This window comes from Triturus cristatus, chromosome 3_1, assembly GCF_964204655.1.
Source record: "Triturus cristatus chromosome 3_1, aTriCri1.1, whole genome shotgun sequence".
In the NCBI taxonomy this organism is placed as follows: Eukaryota; Metazoa; Chordata; class Amphibia; order Caudata; family Salamandridae; genus Triturus; species Triturus cristatus.
The window spans coordinates 255,482,425-255,506,493 of NC_140583.1; positions in this window are offsets into that span (position 1 = coordinate 255,482,425).

Sequence of the window (24,069 nt, forward strand, 5' to 3'; positions counted from 1 at the left end):
AAAGACAAGTAAAGTTAAGGGATGAGGTCAAGCTCCTCAACCTGGTGCTCTATGTCATTATGGTTATCTTCATTAACAGCTGGGTTCTTGTGAAGAGACCTCGTTTAAAAAAAATGTCTAACCTCTCTTATCCCTAACTAAAGTGACTTTTTAGTTTTCTAAAATTCTAAAGGGAATTAACCAAGGCCCTAATAAGACTTTTAGTAATTTGGAAACATTTGTCAATTCAAAGATCAGAATTCTAAAGACGATTTAAGAGTTCTGTCGTGTGATCAGGTGGTAACCAAGTTAGTCCAACAAATGCAAAGTTGTATATCCCACCGCTGAGCCACCAATGTAGGAAGCTGACTCTGTATATACTATACGAAAGTGAGGTATAGTGTGCACAGAGTCCAGTGGAACCCCAAAGGTAGGCAGAGGTAAAAGTAGATAGCACCTTACTCTCTATTTGTGGTAGTGAGCAGTAAGGCTTTATCAGAGGGTATTGTTAAGCATTTGTTGTACAGACTCAATCAGCAAATTATATCACACACTCCAAGACTGAAATTCAAACCAATTGGTTTTGTATAAAAATATATTTTTAGGTATTTTATTTCCTAGAACCAAGCAAGCCTGACACAGGTAAGTGATGCGTACTTTGCAGTAATAATACAGTTTGTATTTCAGTTGTACATATACTTTTGGTTTGATTACTAGTAATGCAATGCTTTGAAATATTATACATATAATTTGTATTGGCTTTTTAGTAGAATGTCAAGTAGATTACTTTACAGATTACTTTTCTTACACTTATACCTGGATACTGCACTGGGACATTTCCTGTAAACAGGTAAGTAAAAGTGTTTTGGTTATTTTGTTACAGTTTTAGAGACTTTTATAGATTTTCCAACTCCACACTTAGAAACTTTTCACAGAAAAACAGTCAATGTTATCCTATGGAGGAAAATAGAGTTATCGATTCAAAGGTAAGTATTCGGTTGTGGGAATTGGTATTCTGGGGGTAGACTAAGGAGTCCCCCAGGGCCGAGGTTGCACTCGTTACACCCTCAGCGGCACTGGGGCGGCCGGGTGCAGAGTGCTGTTTTGGCGTCGGGCACCCTGTAGCTTTCAATGGGGAGTCTTCGTTTGCAAACACACTGCAGGCTCGGGACGAAGGTCTTCTCGGTGCAACCACCACTTGGAGAGGTAAATTGGGATGCTGGGGGTTGGTTAGGCACCGTTGGTTGGGCCACCCAAGGCCGTGGGGCGTCGGGTGCAGGGATGCCTTTTAGGGTCGGATCTTTTTACCAGCACCTGGTTGCGGTTGGGGGGACCTTCCGGTTTGAGGCTGCAGGCGTCGGCTGGAGGCTTGAGACAGGTCAGGAATCCCCAAATCTTGGGCCAGGATCATCAGGGAGACCTCCTCGTGGTGTTGGGCCACTCAAACTCGGGCCATGGGCGTTGTGTGCAGAGTGGTGCAGACTCGCGGATCTTGCAAGAGCTGGAGTCTGTTGGTGAACAAATCTGGTGTTCACAGAAGACTGTTCTTTTGAAGGCAGGAAAGGTCCCCAGGGTTCTTGAGGCTGCTGGCTGCAGGACACACCAGAGTTTCGCTTCTGGAGGTTCGAGATGGGGACAGGCCAGTACGGCTGGGGCCAAGTCAGTGTGTGTTCTCCTCTCTTAGCTTCGGCGTGGCTGTTCGGTCCTTCTTCTTCTTTTCTTCTTGTAATTTGTTGTCTAAGGAAGCAAGTTTCAGGGGTGCCCCTAAATACTAGATTGAGGGTGTTACAGGTAGGTAAAAGGTTGGGACCAATCAGTCCTTTCCCTGGGGTGGGTACATCCCCTATTATGCCACCCTCCAGTGGGAGGGGGGCATAAGCTTCACCCTGGTTGGCTGGGTCCCCCAATCTGCAGGATGGCGGGGACTGAGAGTTGTTCTTCACCTCACCTCCCCCACCTGAGGGGTGGGGTTGGCAGAGGTGGGCACATCTTCCTTCCTTACTTGGTTTTCCCACTGGTTCTCCCGCGCAGAGTGGGGGTCAGAAACGTTGGTGACCAGTTGCTGGAAGCAGCAAAAGGCCTGGGGAAGCTCACAAAGGCGGCAAGCCTTTGAAGCGTCCCCTTTGTGGAACCTACCCATCTTGGGGGAGGAGGCTTGGCATCTCGTCCCAGGATGTGTATTGTTTCAGACCCCCGAGAGCAGCAGGCTTTCAACCTAGGGGTCCAGAAACATGTCTGGTGGTTGCAGCTGAAAGCAGCCACTCATCCTGGACACTAGTGGTAGGTCGTTTTTCAGGGGGCATCTCTAAGATGCCCTCAGTGTGCATTTTTCATGAAATCCCACACTGGGAACAGTGTGGGATTAATGTGCTGAGAAGTTTGATACCAAACTTCTTAGTTTTCAGTGCAGCCATTATGGTACTGTGGAGTTCATAATGACAAACTCCCAGCACAATAAACTCTTAATGGCACCACTGCACTTACAATGTCTAAGAATTGACTTAGACATTGTAGGGGTACAGGGCTCAAGCACCTGTACCCTCGCCACTGGTATAATGCACCCAGCTAGAGGAATGACTGATTTATGCCAGGGAAGTGGTTTGCAGGCATGGCACACAGGGATGTGTGCCATGTCGACTCTTCACTTTGTTCTGCACCAAAACACGCAGCATGCAAAGGCAGTGTGTGAGTGTAAAGGTACAGGGCCTCTAAGGGTGTCACAATAAGTGCTGCAGCCCTTAGAGGCCTTCCCTGGTCACAGTGCCTGTGGCCAGAGAGTGACAATTGGGTTTGGCCTCCAATGCAGCTTTAGGAAAAGAACATAGGCCCTGGGTACCTGATTGGCAGGAGCCCAGGGCACACTCAGTCAAAGCACGTCAGCAGTTCAGCAAAAAGTGGGGGCAACTATGCAGAAAGAGGGCACTTTCTCACACAACCCCCCCCCCCCCCCCACAATGAAAAAGGATGAGACTAACCTTTCCCTAGCGAGTCTTCATTTTCTAAGTGGAAGAACCTGGAAAGTCCAACTGCATTGGGATGGGCAGTCCCAGGTCTGTGTTTCACTACAAAGTCCATTCCCTGTAGGGAGATGGACCACCTCAGCAGTTGAGGATTTTCACCTTTCATCTGCATTAGCCAATTGAGAGGTTTGTGATCGGTTTGAACTAGGAAGTGAGTACCAAACAAGTATGGTCTCAGCTTCTCCAGGGACCAAACCATAGCAAAGGCCTCCCTCTCAATGGCACTCCAATGCTGCCCCCTGGGGAGAAGCCTTCTGCTTATAAAAGCAACAGGTTGGTCTTGGCCTTCATCATTCGTCTGGGATAGGACTGCTTCTATCCCTAGCTCAGAGGCATCAGTCTGCACAATGAACTGTTTGGCATAGTCTGGAGCTTTGAGAATTAGTACTGAGCAAATTGCCTCTTTCAGGGTGTCAAAAGCCTTTTGACAGCTAATTGCCCAGCTTACCTTTTTGGGCATCTTCTTGGAGGTAAGTTCTGTGAGGGGAGTCACAACGGACCCATATGCCTTTACAAACCTTGTGTAGTACCCAGTCAAGCCAAGGAATGCCCTGACTTGGGTCTGGGTTGTTGGAGCTGCCCAGTCCAGGATAGCCTGGATCTTCGGCTGTAAGGGTTGCACTTGGCCTCCACCAACAAGGTGGCCCAAGTATACCACAGTTCCCGGCCCTATCTGCATTTGGATGCCTTGATTGTTAGACCTGCAGTTTAGGGGCATTTAAAACCTTCCCAAGGTGGATCAGGTGATCCTGCCAGGTGGAACTAAAGACAGCAATATCATCTAGATAAGATGCACTAAAGGATTCCAATCCAGCAAGGACTTGATTCACCAACCTTTGGAAAGTGGCAGGTGCATTCTTTAAACCAAAGGGCATAACAGTAAACCGATAATGCCCATCAGGTGTGGAGAATGCTGTCTTTTCTTTTGCTCCTGGTGCCATGCCAATCTGCCAGTACCCTGCAATTAAGTCAAAGGTAATTAGAAATTTGGCTGCACCCAATTTGTCTATCAACTCATCTGCTCTTGGGATAGGATGGGCATTTGTCTTGGTGACAGAGTTGAGCCCTCAAAAGTCCACACAGAACCTCATTTCGCTCTTTCCACCCTGTGGATGAGGTCTGGGGACTAGAACCGCTGAGCTGGCCCAGGGGCTCTCAGAGGGTTTAATAATCCCTAACTCCAGCATCGTGCTGACTTCAGCTCTGATGCTTTGCTTGAGTTGATCAGACTGTCAATAGATTTTGTTCTTGACAGGTGCACTGTCACCAGTGTCCACATCATGGGTACACCAGTTTGTCTGACCAGGGGTCAAGGAAAAGAGCTTAGCATACTGTTGCACGACTTGCTTGCAATCTGTCTTCTGTTGTACAGTGAGGGTGCCTGAAAAGATAACTCCATCCACTGACCCATCTTTAGGGCTGCATGAGAGGAGGTCAGGGAGAGGTTCACTCTCTGTCTCCTGATCCTCATCAGTCACAATCAGCATGGTGATGTCAGCCCTGTTGTGGAAAATCTTTAGGCAGTTCACATGGATCACCCTTTTGGGTGTCCTGCTTGTGCTCAGGTCAATTATGAAGGTGACCTAGTTTTTCTTCTCTAATATGGGGTTAAGGGCCACTCCATCTGTCCTGGAGAGCGCTTGGTGCCACTGGCTTTAAAACCCACACCTTTTGCCCTGGTTGAAATTCTACCAGTGCTGCGTTTTGGTCTACTAGTGCTTCTGAAGCTCCTGGCTGGCCGCAAGGTTCTTGGATGCCTTTTCCATGTATTCAGCCATTCTGGACCCTAGGCATAGTACATAATCCACAATGTCTTGTTTTGGTTCTTGGAGAGGCTTCTCCCAACCCTCGTTTACAAGACAGAGTGGTCCCCTAACAGGCTGGCCTAACAGAGGTTCAAAGGGGGAAAACCCTACTCCCTTCTGAGGCACCTCTCTGATTGCGAAAAGCAAGTATGGTAAGAGGACATCCCATCGCCTTTTGAGTTTTTCAGGGAGCCCAATAATCATGCCTTTCAATGTCTTGTTGAACCTCTCAACAAGACCAGTGGTTTGTGGGTGATAGGGTATAGTACACTTGTCCTGCACTCCACACTCTTTCCACATGTGTTTTAGGTAAGCAGATATGAAGTTGGAACCTCTTTTCTGAAACCACCTCCTTTGGAAACCCTAAACTGGTGAAGATACCAATGAGGGCCTTGGCTACTGTAGGAGCTGTAGTAGTCCTAAGGGGAATTGCCTCAGGATACCTAAGGGCATGATACACTACCACTAGAATGAATGTGTTTCCTGATGCTGTATGAGGTTCAAGTGGACCCACTATGTCCACACCTATCCTTTCAAAGTGAACTCCAACCACAGGTAGTGGTATCAAAGGGGCCTTTGGGTGTCCACCTCTTTTGCCAGTGGCTTGAAAGGTGACACAGGAGCTGACAAACTCCTTTACTTTCTGAGCCATCTGGGGACAGTAAAAGTGATTAAATAGCCTTTCCCAGGTTTTGGTTTGGCTCAGATGTCCAGCTAGGGGGATGTCATGAGCTGCAGTTAGCAGGAACTCCTTGTACGTCTGAGGCACTACCACTCTCCTAGTGGCTCCAGGGTTGGGGTCTTTGGCGTCAGTGTACAGTAGTCCCTCCTCCCAATAAACTCTGTGGGTACCACTGACATCTCTTTTTTCCTGGGTAGCAGCTTCCTGCCTCAGGCTTTCAAGAGTTGGACAGTCCTGCTGTCCAAGGCACAGCTCTTCCCTAGAGGGTTCCCCTGGGCCTAAGAGTTTAACCGGGTTAGGGTCAAGCTCCATGGGCTCAGTTCCCTCTGGGGTGTCCAAGTCCTCTCTCTGTGGAGAGGGGTCCTGATCCTCTTGCTGTAAAGAAACTGGTTTCCCAGTCTTCTTACCTTTTCTCTTGGAAGGTTGGGCCATACTTTCAGGCTCCAACACTTCATTTTCACCCTGTTTTCTTCTCTGTGCTCTTGTTTTTACACAAACCATCTCAAGGATATCCAGGATTGCGTCATGGATTTGAAATTCTACCTCAGCCCATGCTGAGGTTTCCAGGTCCTTGCCAAGCAGAGATGCAGCTGGAAGCTTTGGAGAGACCACTACATGTTTCAGGCCAGTAACCGCCCCCCCTCCCCAGTGTAATGTCACCATAGCCATTGCATGGTTAGTGGTAACACTGTCAGCATTGGTGACTGGGTAAGTTCTCCCAATCAAGTATTGCTCTGGGGAAACAAGTGTATCTCTCACCATAGTGACACTGGCACCTGTATCCCTCAGGGCTTCCATTCTAGTCACATTGATCCAAGGGTATTGTATTTCTTTAAGGTGGGGGGCCACACAGCTAAAGTGGCAAACTCAACTTCCACTTCTGTGACTATAACTGCTTCAGTGTGCAACCCGATTTGCTCTTGGCAAACTGCTGATCCCAGCTAGAGACTGGCTATACCAAGAGTAGCTGTAGTAGCAGTAGGATGCTTCTTGTTAGGACTAGTAGCATCTCCAGTTAAGAGTTCCAACTTTCTACAGTTGTTACACCAGGCCTTTTCAGGATCAAAGTTCTTTCCCCTGTACTTAGTAGTAGATTGGGAAGAGTTTTGGGACCTACCCCCTTGTGCAGGTTTTTTGGGCCCTTTTGAAGACTCAGGCTTTTTATCTTGGGGATTCTCACCACCTTTCCCCTAGGGAGGTTTTGTAACCCCTTTCTTTTGATCACCCCCAGTGGTTGTTTGTTCACCCTTGTCTTGACCCTATGGTCTGCCTTCTTTCCCAATTCTTGGGGATAAATTGGACCTAGGTCTACCAAATGCTGATGTAACTTTTCATTAGTGCAATTACTTAAAATATGTTCTTTTATAAACAAATTGTAAAGTCCATTGAAATCATGCACATTGTGTCCAGTTAACCAACCATCTAGTAGTCAACAAAGTCAATCCAGGATTGGTTTTGGGTTTTGTGAGCCCCCCCCTCCCCCCGAATTTAATTCTGTATTCCTCAGTTGTGAGTCCAAATCCCTCAATCAGAGTTCTCTTCATGAGGTCAGAAGACCCAGCATCTGCCCCTGAAGTTACCAGAGAACAGTTCCCAACGGAATGCCCCCCAGTGAGACTTCTTCACTTTCCTAATTTCACAGGCCCTCTCAAAGGCTGTGAACCATTTTGTGATATCATCACTCTCTTCATATTTTTCATATTTAGGGAACATCCATTTGGAGATTTTAGGATCATAAGATCGCTCTGTATCCTTATTAAGTAAATTGCTGCAACCATTGATGGGTGCTAGGTCCATCTCTGCTCTCTCTTTCGCTAGAGCCAGGAGTCTGGTCTCTAAATCCAATCTTTTGGTCAACCTGGATAGCAGGTTGTCCTCCTCATTGAGGCTGCCGCAATGTCCTCAGTAGTACCTGATCAACCTGTGTGGGCTCTAGGTACTGAGAGGTTGATTCTTGAATTCAGGGTCCCTGGGGCCTTTCTCTACCTATGAAGTGGGGGTTGGGGGGGGGGTCAGTCAATCTCCTCATCCCCTCCATCTTCTTCCACATCTGAGAGGTATTCACTATTCTCAGAGGGATGGTCCTTAGCATACCCAGGCAACAACTCCTGGAGCTTTTGTTTGGTGGGATGGGATCTCATGGTTATATTTTTAATTTTGCTTTGGGACCTTACCTCCGTGAAAGACAAGTAAAGTTAAGGGATGAGGTCAAGCTCCTCAACCTGGTGCTCTATGTCATTATGGTTATCTTCATTAACAGCTGGGTTCTTGTGAAGAGACCTCGTTTAAAAAAAATGTCTAACCTCTCTTATCCCTAACTAAAGTGACTTTTTAGTTTTCTAAAATTCTAAAGGGAATTAACCAAGGCCCTAATAAGACTTTTAGTAATTTGGAAACATTTGTCAATTCAAAGATCAGAATTCTAAAGACGATTTAAGAGTTCTGTCGTGTGATCAGGTGGTAACCAAGTTAGTCCAACAAATGCAAAGTTGTATATCCCACCGCTGAGCCACCAATGTAGGAAGCTGACTCTGTATATACTATACGAAAGTGAGGTATAGTGTGCACAGAGTCCAGTGGAACCCCAAAGGTAGGCAGAGGTAAAAGTAGATAGCACCTTACTCTCTATTTGTGGTAGTGAGCAGTAAGGCTTTATCAGAGGGTATTGTTAAGCATTTGTTGTACAGACTCAATCAGCAAATTATATCACACACTCCAAGACTGAAATTCAAACCAATTGGTTTTGTATAAAAATATTTTTTTAGGTATTTTATTTCCTAGAACCAAGCAAGCCTGACACAGGTAAGTGATGCGTACTTTGCAGTAATAATACAGTTTGTATTTCAGTTGTACATATACTTTTGGTTTGATTACTAGTAATGCAATGCTTTAAAATATTATACATATAATTTGTATTGGCTTTTTAGTAGAATGTCAAGTAGATTACTTTACAGATTACTTTTCTTACACTTATACCTGGATACTGCACTGGGACATTTCCTGTAAACAGGTAAGTAAAAGTGTTTTGGTTATTTTGTTACAGTTTTAGAGACTTTTATAGATTTTCCAACTCCACACTTAGAAACTTTTCACAGAAAAACAGTCAATGTTATCCTATGGAGGAAAATAGAGTTATCGATTCAAAGGTAAGTATTCAGTTGTGGGAATTGGTATTCTGGGGGTAGACTAAGGAGTCCCCCAGGGCCGAGGTTGCACTCGTTACACCCTCAGCGCCACTAGGGCGGCTGGGTGCAAAGTGCTGAGGCCCAGTATTATCCAATGGGGATAGTGCTCCTCCGGTTGGTGGCTGCTTTCAAGCAGGCCACAGAGTTGTGGGAGCAAAGCTCCTGGATTTAAGCTCAGGGCAAATGAGGGTTCAAGCCAGCACAAAATGTGCACCCTCAGTGGCACTGGGGCAGCCGGGTGCAAAGTGCTGTTTTGACGTTGGGCGCCCTGTAGCTTTCAATTGGGAGTCTCCGGTTTGCAAACACACTGCAGGCTCGGGGATGAAGGTCTTCTGGGTGCGACCACCACTTGGAGAGGTAAATTGGGATGATGGGGGTTGGTTAGGCACCGTTGGTAGGGCCACACAAGGCCGTGGGGTGTTGGGTGCAGGGGTGCCTTTTAGGGTCAGATCTTCTTACTAGCTCCTGGTCGAGGTTGGGGGACCTTCCAGTTTGAGGCTGCAGGTGTCGGCTGGAGGCCGGTCAGGAATCACCGGATCTCAGGTCAGGATCGCCGGGAAGATCTCCTCGTGGTGTTGGGCCACTCAAACTGGGGCTGTGGGTGTCGGGTGCAGAGTGGTGCAGACTCGCAGATCTTGCCAGAGCTGGATTCTATTGGTGAACAAATCCGGTGTTCACGGGAGACAGTCTTTTCTTTTGAAGGCAGGGCAGGCTCTTGGGGATCTTGAAGCTGCTTGCTGCAGGACACACTGGAGTTTCCCTTCTGCAGGTTTGAGGTGGGGACAGGCCAGTAGGGCTGGGGCCAAGTCAGTGGGCGTTCTCTTTTTAGCTTAGGCACGGCTGTTCGGTCCTTCTTCTTCTTTTCTTCTTGTAGTTTCTTGTCTGAGGGAGCACATTTCAGGGCTGCCCCTAAATACTAGATGTAGGGGTGTTATAGGTAGTAAAAGGTTGGGACCAATGGGTTCTTCCCTGGAGTGGGTACATCCCCTATTATGCCACCTTCCAGTGGGAGGGGGGCATAAGCCTCACCCTGTTTGGCTGAGTCCCCTAATCTACAAAATTGCGGGAACTGAGAGTTGTGCTTCACCTAGCCTTCCCCACCTGAGGGGTGGGGTTGATAGAGGTGTGCACACCTCCCTTCCTCACTTGGTTTTCCTGCTGGTTCTCCTGCCCAGAGTGGGGGTCAGAACTGGTGAGGACCAGTTGCTGGAAGCAGCAAAAGGCTTGGGGAAACTCACAAAGGCGACAAGCCTTTAAAGCTTCCCATTCGTGAGCCCGGCCCATCCTGGGGGAGGAGGCTTGGCACCTCGTCCCAGGATGGGCAAAGTTTCAGACCCCCGAGAGCAGCAGGCTCTCGACCCAGGGGTCCAGTAACATGTCTGGTGGTGGCAGCTGAAAGCAGCCACTCAGCCTGGACACTACTATTAGGTCGTTTTTCAGGGGGCATTTCTAAGATGCCCTCTGTATGCATTTTTCATTAAATCCCACACTGGCATCAGTGTGGGATTAATGCGCTGAGCAGTTTGATACCAAAGTTCTCAGTTTTCAGTGCAGCCATTATGGTACTGTGTACTCCCAGCACCATATACTCTTAATGGCAGCACTGCACTTAAAATGTCTAAGAATTGACTTAGACACTCTAGGTGTACAGGGTTCAAGCACATGTACCCTCACCACTGGTCTAGTGCACCCAGCTAGAGGGGTGACTGACCTCTGCCAGGGCAGTGGGTGGTAGGCATGGCACACAGGGATGTCGACTCTACAGTTTGTTCTGCACCAAAACACGCAGCCTTCATAGGCAGTGTGTGAGTGTAAAGGTACAGGGCCTCTAAGGGTGGCACAATAAGTGCTGCAACCCTTAGAGGCCTTCTCTGGTCACAGTGCCCTGGGTACCTGGAGTACCATTTACCAGGGACTGACCTGTGGCCAGAGAGTGATAATTGGGTTTGGTCTCCAATGCAGTTTTTGGGAAAGAACATAGGTCCTGGGTACCTGAATGGCAGGACCCCAGGGCACACTCAGTCGAAGCACATCAGCAGTTCAGCAAAAAGTGGGGGCAACCTTGCAGAAAGATGGCACTTTCTCACAGTGTTCTGTACTGCAAACGTACGAACATGTCTGTAATCCAAAACAATGAGATATTAACTTTTCGGTTTCAATTTTGGAATAAGAGGATTATTCATTGATGAAACAAAGGGTTCAATTACACCCTGAAATTCCAACTGGGTCAAAATTTCGTTATGGATGCTTTTGCATCTCGTTTGATCGGATATTGTGCTTGTGGCTGTGGCATAGATCGTAAAGGAATTTCATGTGATGGTGAATCTCTATTGCAGCCTACCTGGTTACGATAGACAGCTGACGCTAGGGCTAATGCCCATTCTGATGCGTAAGCCTGTTTAGCCTCTTCAGAGATGTAACATGAAAAACTAGGGAACATCACGTCCCCCCCAGGAAGAAGCCAAAACAAATGGAGGAGGCCAATCCGCCTCCGCCAACAAAATGTCATAAGAGTAGGTAAGGTTGTCCCAAAAGACTGTCTTAATTGTACGTTTAATATCACCTTCAATTTGGAGGACTATCTTATAAAGTCTATCAGGGGTGGAACTCGTGTATCTGCTGTTTTCACTGTAATGAAAGCATCAGTTGTTCTCACCTCCAGACATGGATAAAGTGCCTCCCGCATTATGGTCACTTTCGCCGCGCTGTCGAGGAGTCTCAACGCCCATCTCCAATCGAGGAGCCGGGTTCTCACCAACTGAGGCATACTTTGCTGTTAAAGCGACAGCTTTTTTCTTCTGAAACGGGGCACGATAAGGAGGTTTTCCCTCTGGTTTGGCTTTTACGTCAAACTGGCGTGACGTATCACGTCGTTGTTGAGTGGTCTCGCCTTGTCTAAGATCCTATTGCTCCCCTTCACCGAACTGTGGATCTGATGATTCCTGAAAGGAAAGAGGGGAGCCCGGATCAGAAACCTGAAACCTCTCTGATGTCTTAATTTTAGCGCGGTCACACAAATCATATATACGTTCAGAACTATCAGGTGTCGGTGAACCCGCACCCGACCTTTGCTTCTGTTGTTGCTGCCGCTGATTTCTATTCCAAGCCTTTTTAGGAAAGACTAGGTGCCCCTTCTTTCCCGGCCGTGGCTTATTCGGTTTCTGAATAAAAGGTCTAATTCCCAGATTATTGCACCCCAAGGATTTATATACGTACGCAATAATCTTTGGCAATTCAAGTTGTTTACCACATCCGCCACAGCCACCAGGCGCTGACGCACCTGTAAGCTAACTGTTTCCCCTTTGACATTAGCAAGAATCATGTCGGAGACAATAGGGAACATGCCAACTAATCTCATCCCCAATTCCAGGGCAGCCTCTGCCCCGTGTTCATCTTGAACCTTTTTAAGACCTGTCGGAATCACGGTCATGGAGGGCGTGCCAAAACACAGTGAATAAACTGCCGCAAACACCTTCCCCCACGTGGTGCAATCAGCCAGATTGGGAATAAGGCCTTTAGTTAAGCTCATTGTGAGGATCCCGTGTTTATCCACATGAGAAGTATGTGGAAAAACAGCTTTGAGTTGCTCTGAGACGGGACCACTGAAACAGGATGAGGAAGGGTGCCATTAAACCATATGGTATGCTCCCAATTCTGACAACGGAATTTCAAGTAAACGATATGGACAGTAAATTTGTGGAACCGCACCACGTTCATTAAAGAAATTATCATTTCCATCAACAGCTGAAAACTTAACCTAGGAGTAAAAAACTTTGAAGCGGAAAGCTGCGTCCGCCTCTATTACAAATATAAAATCTGCTCCCGCAACCGGGACCCCATGTTGAGTCAAATGAGCGGTAACTGAGGCACGGTTAGGCGCAGCAATGTAAATAGCCATTACAGACAGTGTAATGTAAACAAGGAAAATGGGAGCGTAACACTGGGTCAAGAACAAAATAAAACTAAACCTTTTAAAATTCAAGCTTGAAAAACATATAAAAACTCAAAAATGGGAGGTACACTCCGTCGCACCACGGACGCCTCCAAAACTGGTGAGAGGGTATTGTGGACAAGCACAAGTGCTGCTCAGGGGCCATGTGAATAAGTACCAGACCAAACATTGGTGGCGCAATGTTGCAGGAATTCTGCACTTACACAGAATTATGCGCAGGATTATGGGACCTCGGTGTATAGGGACTGTGCCTTCCTACCACCTTAGTGCCCACAAGCCCAGGACCGACTAGCTATAGTGTCTCACTCGCTTTCCAACTCACTCGCGGAGAAGCAAATGATTAGACACTCCAGAACACAACACTACCGAATCTCTCAGGCAACGAGGTAACAAGACACACCTTTACGCTCACACTCTCGTACCTGTCCTCAATAAGATCTGACCGAGACACGAATATAGTTTAAAATGTTTATTTTAAGTATCGTGCTCTAACATGCAGTATACGTGCTACAACAAGCAGAAAAATGCATAACACAAATATAGTTAGCATTGCAAGTAGGCCATACATCATAAAGGTAGATGTCATCCTATATAGACAATGGAGAAAGGACTATAGTGCCTAACCTCCCTCCCCTTGGGAAAAAGAAATATTATTATATAAAAGAAGATCTCTGGGCTTTGTCAGCAGACCCCATACCTTAGACTATAGATGGTATTTCTACATCGTAGGAGCGTGTTGCTCTTCTCCCTGGAAAGGTCCCTCCCCAAGTGTGTCTCACCTAAACATGTATCCCCATAATATCAAAGTGTGTGTCTCCAGCAGGAGCTGCACTAGTATGTTTAGTCTAGGTGCTAGGGCCTGGCCAGAACAGAATAGCAAGGGGCATTGTTTATCGACCTTGCTCACAATGTTCAGACTAAACTCCAGGAACAGGCAGAGAACGAACACAGCAGACAGTCCTCATGTGAAAGGCATAAACAGAGTCTTGCAAAAATAAAGCCATGTAGTAACATGCGCAAAAGCTGCATCATGGCTGCAGGGCACATGCTAATTTAGTGATGTTGACAATGTCCCCACCGGCCACGTGACAGTAGTGGTTGGAGCATGACAGGCATAGCTGGTGCACATGCAGAGCCAGGAGTCTGAGACCACCCTCTGCCATAAAATCCAGCAGAGAAGCAACAGCAAGATTGCCCCATGGCAGCGTGCACTGTTCGCTGGACGGGCAGGCAACCTGCAGTGTTCTATGAAGTTTGTCATACACCGTGCATGCTTTCATGAGACACATGATGGAGTGATCATCACAGCAAATCTCTCCGCTCAGGCTTGCAGGAGGTATGCCTATCCTTTCCAGCTGTCAGGGACAGGGCAAACCCTACAGACAACAGGGGCACTTTTTAAATATATATATATATATATATATGTATGTAGATATATATATATATATATATTCATACACACACATACATATATATATATTTACTGAAAAAAAACATAGGTTTTACAGACGTTATAGTTAGGAATTAGCATTTAAAAAACCTTTTATATTCACTAAAAAAAAACATAGGTTTCAGGGACGTTACAGTTAGTTGGACATTTGACTCATATAAAACCAGAGAAATTCGCCTGTTATAGTTACTTGAGCTAACTATAACTCGCGTGTCCGCAATGCAGTGCTGATGATGTCACATATTACATCACTCATGACATGGTCAGTGACATCACTCATGACATCACTCATGACATCTCAAATGATATCACTGATGACATCACTCATGACATCATCCAGTGAATGTATGTTTCTGTAAAGTTTAAATATTTTTCATATATATCTATACCAAGGTGTATTGAAGAATGAATGCATTTAAAAGTGCCTGACGGGATTATTTAGTAGGTGCGTGACTGACTGTAGAAGTGAGTGATTGAACATGTCTTACTGAATGCATGGGTTAGTGACTACACTGTGTGAAAGTCTGTATTAGTCTCTCAGTTGGTGTGTAAGAAACTGCATGGGTTGCTGAATAGCTACATGAGTATCTATATGAGTTATTGATTTGTTGTCTGAGTATCTGTATGCGTCCCTGAGTGTCTGTATGGATGGGTGGGGGGGTGTATGACTCTGTGCATAGATGTCTGAGTGGATGATTCACTGGTTGTATGTATTCAAAAGCGCATCTGAGAAGGGCTCTTTGGATGAGTTACTGTGTGTATGGGTGTGTTGGTGAGTGAATGAATGTCTCAGTGGTATATGTGTGACTAACTACATATGTTTTAAGGCACTATATGTGAGTGTTAGAGTATATAAATGACTATACATGAGAGTATGTTATTTGAAGAGTTTGTGTATAAATGAGAGTCTACTTGTATCACTAATTGTATAAGACAGTAAATATGTGTCAGTATCTCTATAAATAAGTGATATGGTGTGTCTATAAATAACGGACTTGGTGTGTATAACTGTATACATGAGTAAATGGATACGTGATTGATTCTTTGCATTACTGACTAGGTGTGTGACTAACTCTATGGATGAGCGGCGGAGTGTGACTGCATGTATAGATGTATGAGTGCACTACTGTATTGATGAGTAACTACATGTATAAGTGACTGGATGTGTGTGTAGACCTGGAAGACAGTGAGTGGTATGTAGTATATGGCATAGTTATGTGCATGGTTTCATAAATTGTAGGCTACATTTTAGAATGGATGTATCAAAGTTTATGTTAGGGCATCAGTATGTGCATCAGATTATCACGTGGATGGTGTCCTCACATCATTGATGTCACTGACCATGTCATGAGTGATGTAATATGTGACATCATCAGCAGTGCATTGCGGGAGCGCGAGTTATAGTTAGCTCAAATAACTATAATGTCCCTGAAACCAATGGTTTTTTAAGTGAATTTTTAAATGTTAATTTCATATTTTAATGTTTATAAAACCTATATTGTTTCTATTTTTTTGTAATATTTTGGAACTCTATTATACTTCTTTTTTTAACTTTAAAAATTAAGTAATGTTTAATATCTTTCCCCAAAAATATGTATATATATATATTTATTTTTTAGAGAAAACTGCACTCCCATACCGGTAGTTTACCAAGCTCCATCACCACGCAAATCCAATCCGCCATATTGCTAAACTCGTAAAGGATGCGCATTTCGTATCCGACGGATTCGTGGCACCGCGTCCCGCATAACATCATATATGTATGAGTTCGCGCCAGCTGCTACATAGGTATCGGACAAGTACTCAGTACCAAGCCACGCGTTACATCATGTACATATGGGTCCGCGCCCGCTGCGCGTTGCGTATGCGACGAGTGCACGCTGCCAGGCCCTGTGCTACGTCATAGACATATGGTGTTACGCCGGATACGCCATTCCCTCGGTTTTTCAAAACTATATCTAAATAACTTTAAACTGTATATGAGAGCAAGCGATAATCTAAAATATTTTAAACAATTGATATATTTCGAACTGTAATAAACTTATATTGTGATAAATATATTTTCTCAAAATCTTGTCGGGTGTGGCCTCCTTGCGCCCTCGATGCGCGATTGCCATGTGACCTTAAAAAAAAGCATTTCATTGGTTCATAACATTTCCCATTGTAACAGTTGGAGGACCCCACCCATTTTACTCACTCTCTCTACAGCATTTGATGAGACACACCCCTTCTTCTTAGAGAGCTTTTTTTAAAAGGTTTTTTTGCTGTGTACACATATCTTCTACTACACACAACATTCAACGATCATCTTGATCAATATTCATGGTCTGTACATTAGCCTTCCACGTCTGATCACCATGCATCTCAAACGTTACATCAAAAATCAAATGTGTGTTACACGATGTCCCAGGTGTGTGTGTGTGTGTGTGCACATTATTGTGCTGCCTTTCGGCCTGGGTATTGCTGGCCCCAAGGGGTACCATCAGCCACGGGCAGAGTGCACATCCTAGATCACATGTGACAAACAGTAAACAGTAATGTGTACATTTGTATTGCTGTATTCTCCGTTGTCAGGCTTTACCAGTATAGTAGTGTGTCATATATGAGACTTTCAGATTCACGTTTGGCATGCAATGCTTAACTATAATGAACATAATCACTATTTATGACGTAGCCTCACTGCTGATCCTCCCTGCATCCGAGCACATTCACATGTGTGTGCTTCGCGACAGCAACATTTTCAATAATACCGCACACAATTCACATGAGTGTCTGCGCATATCCACAACCTTGACAACGACATGTGATGTTGGCCATTCAATGTTTTCGAACAGCATCTCATTAGCGATAGTTGCCGCCCTCCCGGTACATGCTAAATTAATGTAAATTGCGCATTCTGCAACGTCAAAACTGCAACAGAAACACACATAAGTACACTTCCTGGCCAGGCAAGAACTGAACAACGCCCAGGTCCCCGGAACTATTATTCACACCCCTACGCTCGCTTGGCGTACGCAAGCCGAGCCCACTTTGCGTACGTATAAATAGGATAACGACGATGCCACATGTCCCAGTTCTTCTACACTGCCTCAGGTTATATGGCCACATCCACCTCGCATATCACAATGCACAATAAAAAAAAGGGATCCATGAGGCGTACACCATCGTCGCAATCAACACTGCACCTGAATTGTGAACACTGCTGCCCGTCGTGTTTGGACACACAACAATGACAGCAGGTGAGAAGTGGGGCCTGGGTGCACAGGGGCTGCAATTGAGCGTGATTCTCCGGGAGGGGTGGGGTTCATCAGCCTGGGTGCGCAGGTACAAACAAGCGATATTGCCCTGCTTAATAATGTGTTCTCTCACCTCATTCAGTCACATGTCTGTCTCATTTTAAGGACCTGCTGGACCGTACTGTAGGCCTGAGCCAGCGGGCAGTGCTGCCCTACAGAAAACGTGGCGTTGGCTTATGGGGAACTGTAGTGAGCTGATTACTAAGTGTACATGCACACTCTTCCATAGGCCTTTCCCTATAAATATATAAAACATATTTAAACTTTTAAGAAAAACACACATTCACTGGATGATGTCATGAGTGATGTCATGAGTGATGTCATTTGAGATGTCATCAGTGATGTCATCAGTGATGTCACTGACCATGTCCTGAGTGATGTAAAATGTGACGTCATCAGCAGTGCATTGTGGGGGCGCGAGTTATAGTTAGCTGAACTAACTATAACAGGGGAATTTCTAGGGTTTTGTACGAGGGAAATGTCCAGCTAACTATAACGCCCCTGAAACCTTTAGTTTTTTCTGTGAATTTCTAAGGCTTTTTAAATGCCAATTCCTAGTTATTATGCCCCTGAAACCTATGGTTTTTTCAGTGAATTTCAAAGGTTTTTTAAATGCTAATTCCTATCTATAACTTATCTCTGAAGATATCATGAAAAGCATTCTTTTTTAAAAGTAGGGTGCACATTAGTTTTGTGGAAAAGCATCTTTGTGATTGGTTAAGAAAAAGCAGTTTCAACATGGAGTACATATCAAAGGATAAAATTTGCTCAGATCAACCACACCTGCTACTTGCATTTGAAAGGCACTGGTCGAACTTAAAACAATCGTCAACTTTTAACCTGCACGTGTCGTTAAATATTCAAGAAAATGTTACAAAAAAATATTGTTAAGTTTTAAAAATTTGATGAACTTTTAACCTGCATGTGTTGTAGAATGTTCTAGAAAGTGTGTTGATTGAATACGTTGCACTTCTGACTTCTATGTGTTGTTCAATATTGAAAAAACGGTTCATATGGAAAATTAAAAAGAGATCAATAGAGAAGTTTTGAAACCTAAAAGAATCAAGGAACTATTCAAATTTATTCTTTACATGTATTTATGTGTGCAGCAACAAAATTATAGACACAACAGCAGTAGGAAGAGGAAGAAGCAGGGAGTGGGAGGAGGGGGGAGATGGGAAGATTGGCACACATGCACAATTAAGTACAACACACATATAGACTAACAATGGCCAAAATGAAACACACCAACAAGCAGCACAAGTCACACAACCCACCTACATCACACCACTGAACGAGCATAGAAGTGAAAACCATGCTGCATTCATACAGGATGTGTACAAAGGCCAGTCGTTGGTGTTGTGGGATGTCTGCGACCGTGGTCATCATGGATGAGATGCCCAGCATGTGGCACATGGTCGAGTTCACTGTGTGTTATGTTGCCAAACGGCTGCACCTCCCTCCCACGAGTTTTGTACGGTGCGCTGTTGTATCTCGTGCACTCCTACAGCACACCATTGTAATGCCTATTTGCGCATGTCCTGCTACATTCCAACTACAACATCACAGTGCCGTTTGGAGGTGGTGCATGCCAGTTTACAACATCAACTGCTGCAGCTCTTGTAGCAGGCCGCACCAGAACACAGAAACACCCTTACCGCACTTCCTGTACACGGACATGTCCGAGACACCCCGTTCCCCTTGCCGGATAGGCACACCCCTGCACTGATCTGTGAACCCCAGACCAGCACACGCCAGTTGTGCATACAGGAGGATGCGTGCGTAGCTACACATCCAGGCTAACTGCCAACGCTGAGGTGACAGCACACTGTGATGTTGCAGGGCTCGTGCCTATCATGCTAAGACAATGACCACAGGGACACACTTACTAAGATGTGGGTTTGGGGGCATTGGCGGTCCTGGAGTTGTTGAGATGAGTCTTCTGTCCCTCATGGGTATCCCTGTATCATGCTCATTGACTCTATGATACCTGTGGGTGTTCTGGTGTGGCTCTTGACTGTGTTCCCTTTCATGGTGCAGGTAGTTGTCCTGCTTAACACCAGCAGAAAGCAGGTGTAAAGTCCCTGGTGCTAATGTGTCTTATCGACGGAATTTGTTTCGCATTGCAATTGGTGTGAAAGTTGTGATGGGATTTTTTTCGTGTGCAGAACACTATACGAACTGAGCAGTGTATCTCATCAAGATCCAGCACCTGATGCACTATTCCCAATCAATATAAATACAATGAGATTTCTTAATAGATTTTGTGTGTACACTGTAACTGCAGCCAATACCTCAGTGCAATTCAATACAGGATTTTAGTATTTAGAATAAATCGGAAAGGTGCACCTCGTGTCTTTTTACACAGGAACGGCTACTCTCCATTTCATTATCAGCACTTTAACGGAAGTAAAGTTGAGATAAATCTAACACACTATTCAGAAGTTAGTGCAAACTGCAGATATCACCAGTATTCCAGCGATACGTCCCCCATAATTTAACACCATGGTGGACTCCATCAAATAACAGTAATAAGAACAAGAAAGAGTCACACAGCAGTTAAAAGAACAACCAAAAGCGTTATGAATTTTTTTTTCAAACTTTATTTTTTATAATAATAAATATATAAACGAAAAACTATTTTCAAACTTTATTTTTTTATTAACATATATATGAACAATAAACTAATAAACAAAATGTAACAGCAATAATAAAAAACAACAAGGCGGAACACTACTGTGGGGACAAAGGATGTCGACGACAGACCTGGAAAATAAGAAAGATTGTTAAAAAAAAACAACATGGTATTCTCAACAAAATACCACAAGAAACAAATCACAGATATATAAAATGCATACAGCTAACAACATTTTATAAGTTTAACTTACAAAAACTGTAAATGTTGCCGCTTTAAAATATTTACCGAATCTGAAGTAAATGTTTTGCAGAAGGCACCACACAAACAACGTTTTCCTTCAGTGGTGAGGACATTTTTTACTTTTTCCAAGGAGCAAACAAAGACCAATGCCATCTTCGTCACTCGCAAGATTTGCCAAAGAGTTCTGTTACGAGGAGATCCTAACAAAAAATACTCGTGCGGCACAGCAAGTATGATGAAACACCTAAGGACCCTTCATCCAAACAATCTTGCACGAGAAAAGTGCAAACAGATGAGAAACACTCCTGTTCTGTATCTGTAAAAAAGAATCACAAATAAATGTATATTAATAACTTTCAAATGTATACTATTCCATTACTGTACAAACACATTTTATATAAAAACTGACTATGAAACTATAGCCCTGAACCACAAGTGTGACGATCATTAAAACACTACATGCATAGTGCATACTACTTTGAAGCAGTTCATGCCCTAAAGCCTACCTCACTAAAACACTACATGCTAACTGACTAAATGATTACAGTAGTATAAGGAGACACACTTGGTGACTCGCAGGGTGTTTGCTAGAAGAGTATGAATACTAACTAGGGAATAGAAGGTGTGAAACACAACTGTGTAGGTGATTAGAGGACTGCATCCATACTGCATAGGCATTTAAAGCAGTCCATGTGCTAAGGCCTGGCTCACTGCTTGACTACTTGGGTACTGACTGAATGATTATCGTACAGCAAGGAGAGTGCCTAGGTGAATTTATAAGTGCTAGGCTTTTCGCACAGAGAATAGATTAGTACTTGGTACTGAATGGGTCACTAGAGGAGTGCAAAGGCAGTGACAAGTGCTGGACTGTATGGATACTGACTAGGAAATTGAAAGTGTGAAAGGCAAGTGTCTAGGTTATTAGAAGACTGCATGCATAGTGCATAGGGGTTTGAAGCAGTCCATGTGCTAAGGCCTGGCTCAGTGTATGAATACTTAGGCACTGCCTGAATGATTAGAGTACTGCAAAGATAGTATCTTGGTGAATTTATAAGTGTTTGGGTTTTAGCACAGTGAATTGATTAGTACATGGTGCTGAATGGGTCACTAGAGGACTGCAAAGAGAGTCACAGGGTATTTCCTGGAAGTGTATGGATACTGACTAGGGAATTGAAGGTGTGAAAGACAATTGTATAGGGGGTTAGAGGACTGCATACATAGAGGATAAGGGTTTGAAGCAGTCCATATGCTAAGGCCTGGGTCACTGGATGAGTACTTGGGTACTGACTGAATGATTAGAGTACTGCAAGGAGAGTGCCTGGGTGAATTTATTAGGATTTGGCGCTGTGAATGGATTAGTACATGATGCTGAATGGGTCACTAGAGGAGTGCAACGGCAGTGACAGGGTGTTTGCTAGAAGTGAACGGATACTGACTGGGGAATTGAAGGTGTGAAAGACAAGTGTGTAGGTGGTTAGAGGACTGCATGCATAGTGGATATGGGTTTGACGTAGTCCTTGTGCTAAGAACTGGCTCAGTGCATGAATACTTAGGCAGTGACTGAATCATTAGAGTACTGGAAAGAGTGTCTAGGTGAATTTATAAGTGTTTGAGTTTTGGCACAGTCAATGGATTAGTACATGCTGTTGAATGGGTCTCTAGAGGACTGCAAAGGAAGTGACAGGATGTTTCCTGGAAGTGTATGGATACTGACCAGGGAATTGAAGGTGTAAAAGACAAGTGTATAGTATGTCAGAACACTTTTATTTGAAGCAATCTATTTGGTACTTAGAAACTGACTAAATAATCAGACTACTTCTAGGACAGTGCTTAGGTAAAACTTTTCAATTTTCAGTTCTGCCACAGTGAACAGAATAGTACATGGTACTGCACCTTAGTGTCAAACCCTGACTCATTTTATCAATGCATAAGCAAAGACTAGCTTCTAATGCTACTAAAACTTGACAACATGAGAGGTTTTAAATTAGTTATCTGTCAGCAAATACACGATGTTACCAAATGCTTCTCTCACAGTGGTTCTCAAATGCACACAGACTCACAGTGTAATTATAGACAACAACCACTATACCTAGGAGTTTAACAAAAATCATTCACTACTATGGAAGTGGTAAGCGAACTGCACACAATCTTCATATTTCATGACTGCACTTTTGTGTCAATGCCTGACTCATATAATGGAAGCATAAGCCATAACTGTCTTCTAATGCTACTAAAACTTGACAACATGACAGGTTTTAAAACAGTTATCTGTCAGCAAATACACGATGTTACCAAATGCTTCTCTCACAATCTTTACCCAAATGCACACAGACTCACAGTGTGATTTTAGACAAGCAACACTATCCTAGGAGTTTACCAAAACTCATTCACTAGTCTGAAAGAGTTAATGGTACTGCACACAATCTACATATTTAAGTACAGCACATCAGTGTCAAAGCATGACTCATTTAATCAACATATAAGCAAAGACTGGATTCTAATGCTACTAAAACTTCTCAACATGACAGATTTTAAAACAGTTATCTGTCAGCAAATACATGATGTTACCAAATGATTCTCACAGTGATCCTAAATACACACTAACTCACAGTATGATTCTAGACAAGCACCACTATCCCTATGAGCTTACCAAAACTCATTCACTACAGTGCAAGTGGTAAGGGAACTGCACACAATCTACATATTTCACAACTGCAATTTACTGTCAATGCCCGACTCATATAATGAAAGCATAAGCCATGACTGTCTTCTAATGCTACTAAAACTTGACAACATGACATGTTTTACAACACTTATCTGTCAGCAAATACACGATGTTACCAAACACTTCTCTCACAGTGGTTCCCAAATACACACAGACTCACAGTGTGATTCTAGACAAACAACACTATCCCTAGCAGCTTACCAAAACTCATTCACTACTGTGGAAGTGGTAAGGGAACTGCACACAATCTACATATTTCACGACTGCACTTTAGTGTCAACGCCTGACTCATTTAATCAACGCATAAGCAATGACTGGCTTCAAATGCTACTAAAACTTGACAACATGACAAGTTTTAAAACAGTTTTCTGTCAGCAAATACACAATGTTACCAAAAGCTTCTTTCACAGTGGTTCCCAAATGCACAAAGACTCACAGTGTGATTCTAGACAAGCACCAGTATCCCTAGGAGTTTACCAAAACTCATTCACAACACTGGAAGTGATAAGGGAACTGCACACAATCTACATATTTCACGACTGCTCTTTAGTGTCAATGCCTGACTCATTTAATCAACACATAAGCAAAGACTGGCTTCTAATGCTACTAAAACTTGACAACATGACAAGTTTTAAAACAGTTTTCTGTCAGCAAATACACAATGTTACCAAAAGCTTCTTTCACAGTGGTTCCCAAATGCACAAAGGCTCACAGTGTGATTCTAGACAAGCACCAGTATTCCTAAGAGTTTACCAAAACTCATTCACTACACTGGAAGTGATAAGGGAACTGCACACAATCTACATATTTCACGACTGCACTTTAGTGTCAATGCCTGACTCATTTAATCAACACATAATCAACGCATAAGCAATGACTGGCTTCTAATGCTACTACAACTTGACAACATGACAAGTTTTAAAACAGTGTTCTGTCAGCAAATACACAATGTTACCAAACGCTTCTTTCACAGTGGTTCCCAAATGCACAAAGACTCACAGTGTGATTCTACACAAGCACCAGTATCCCTAGGAGTTTACCAAAACTCATTCACAACACTGGAAGTGATAAGGGAACTGCACACAATCTACATATTT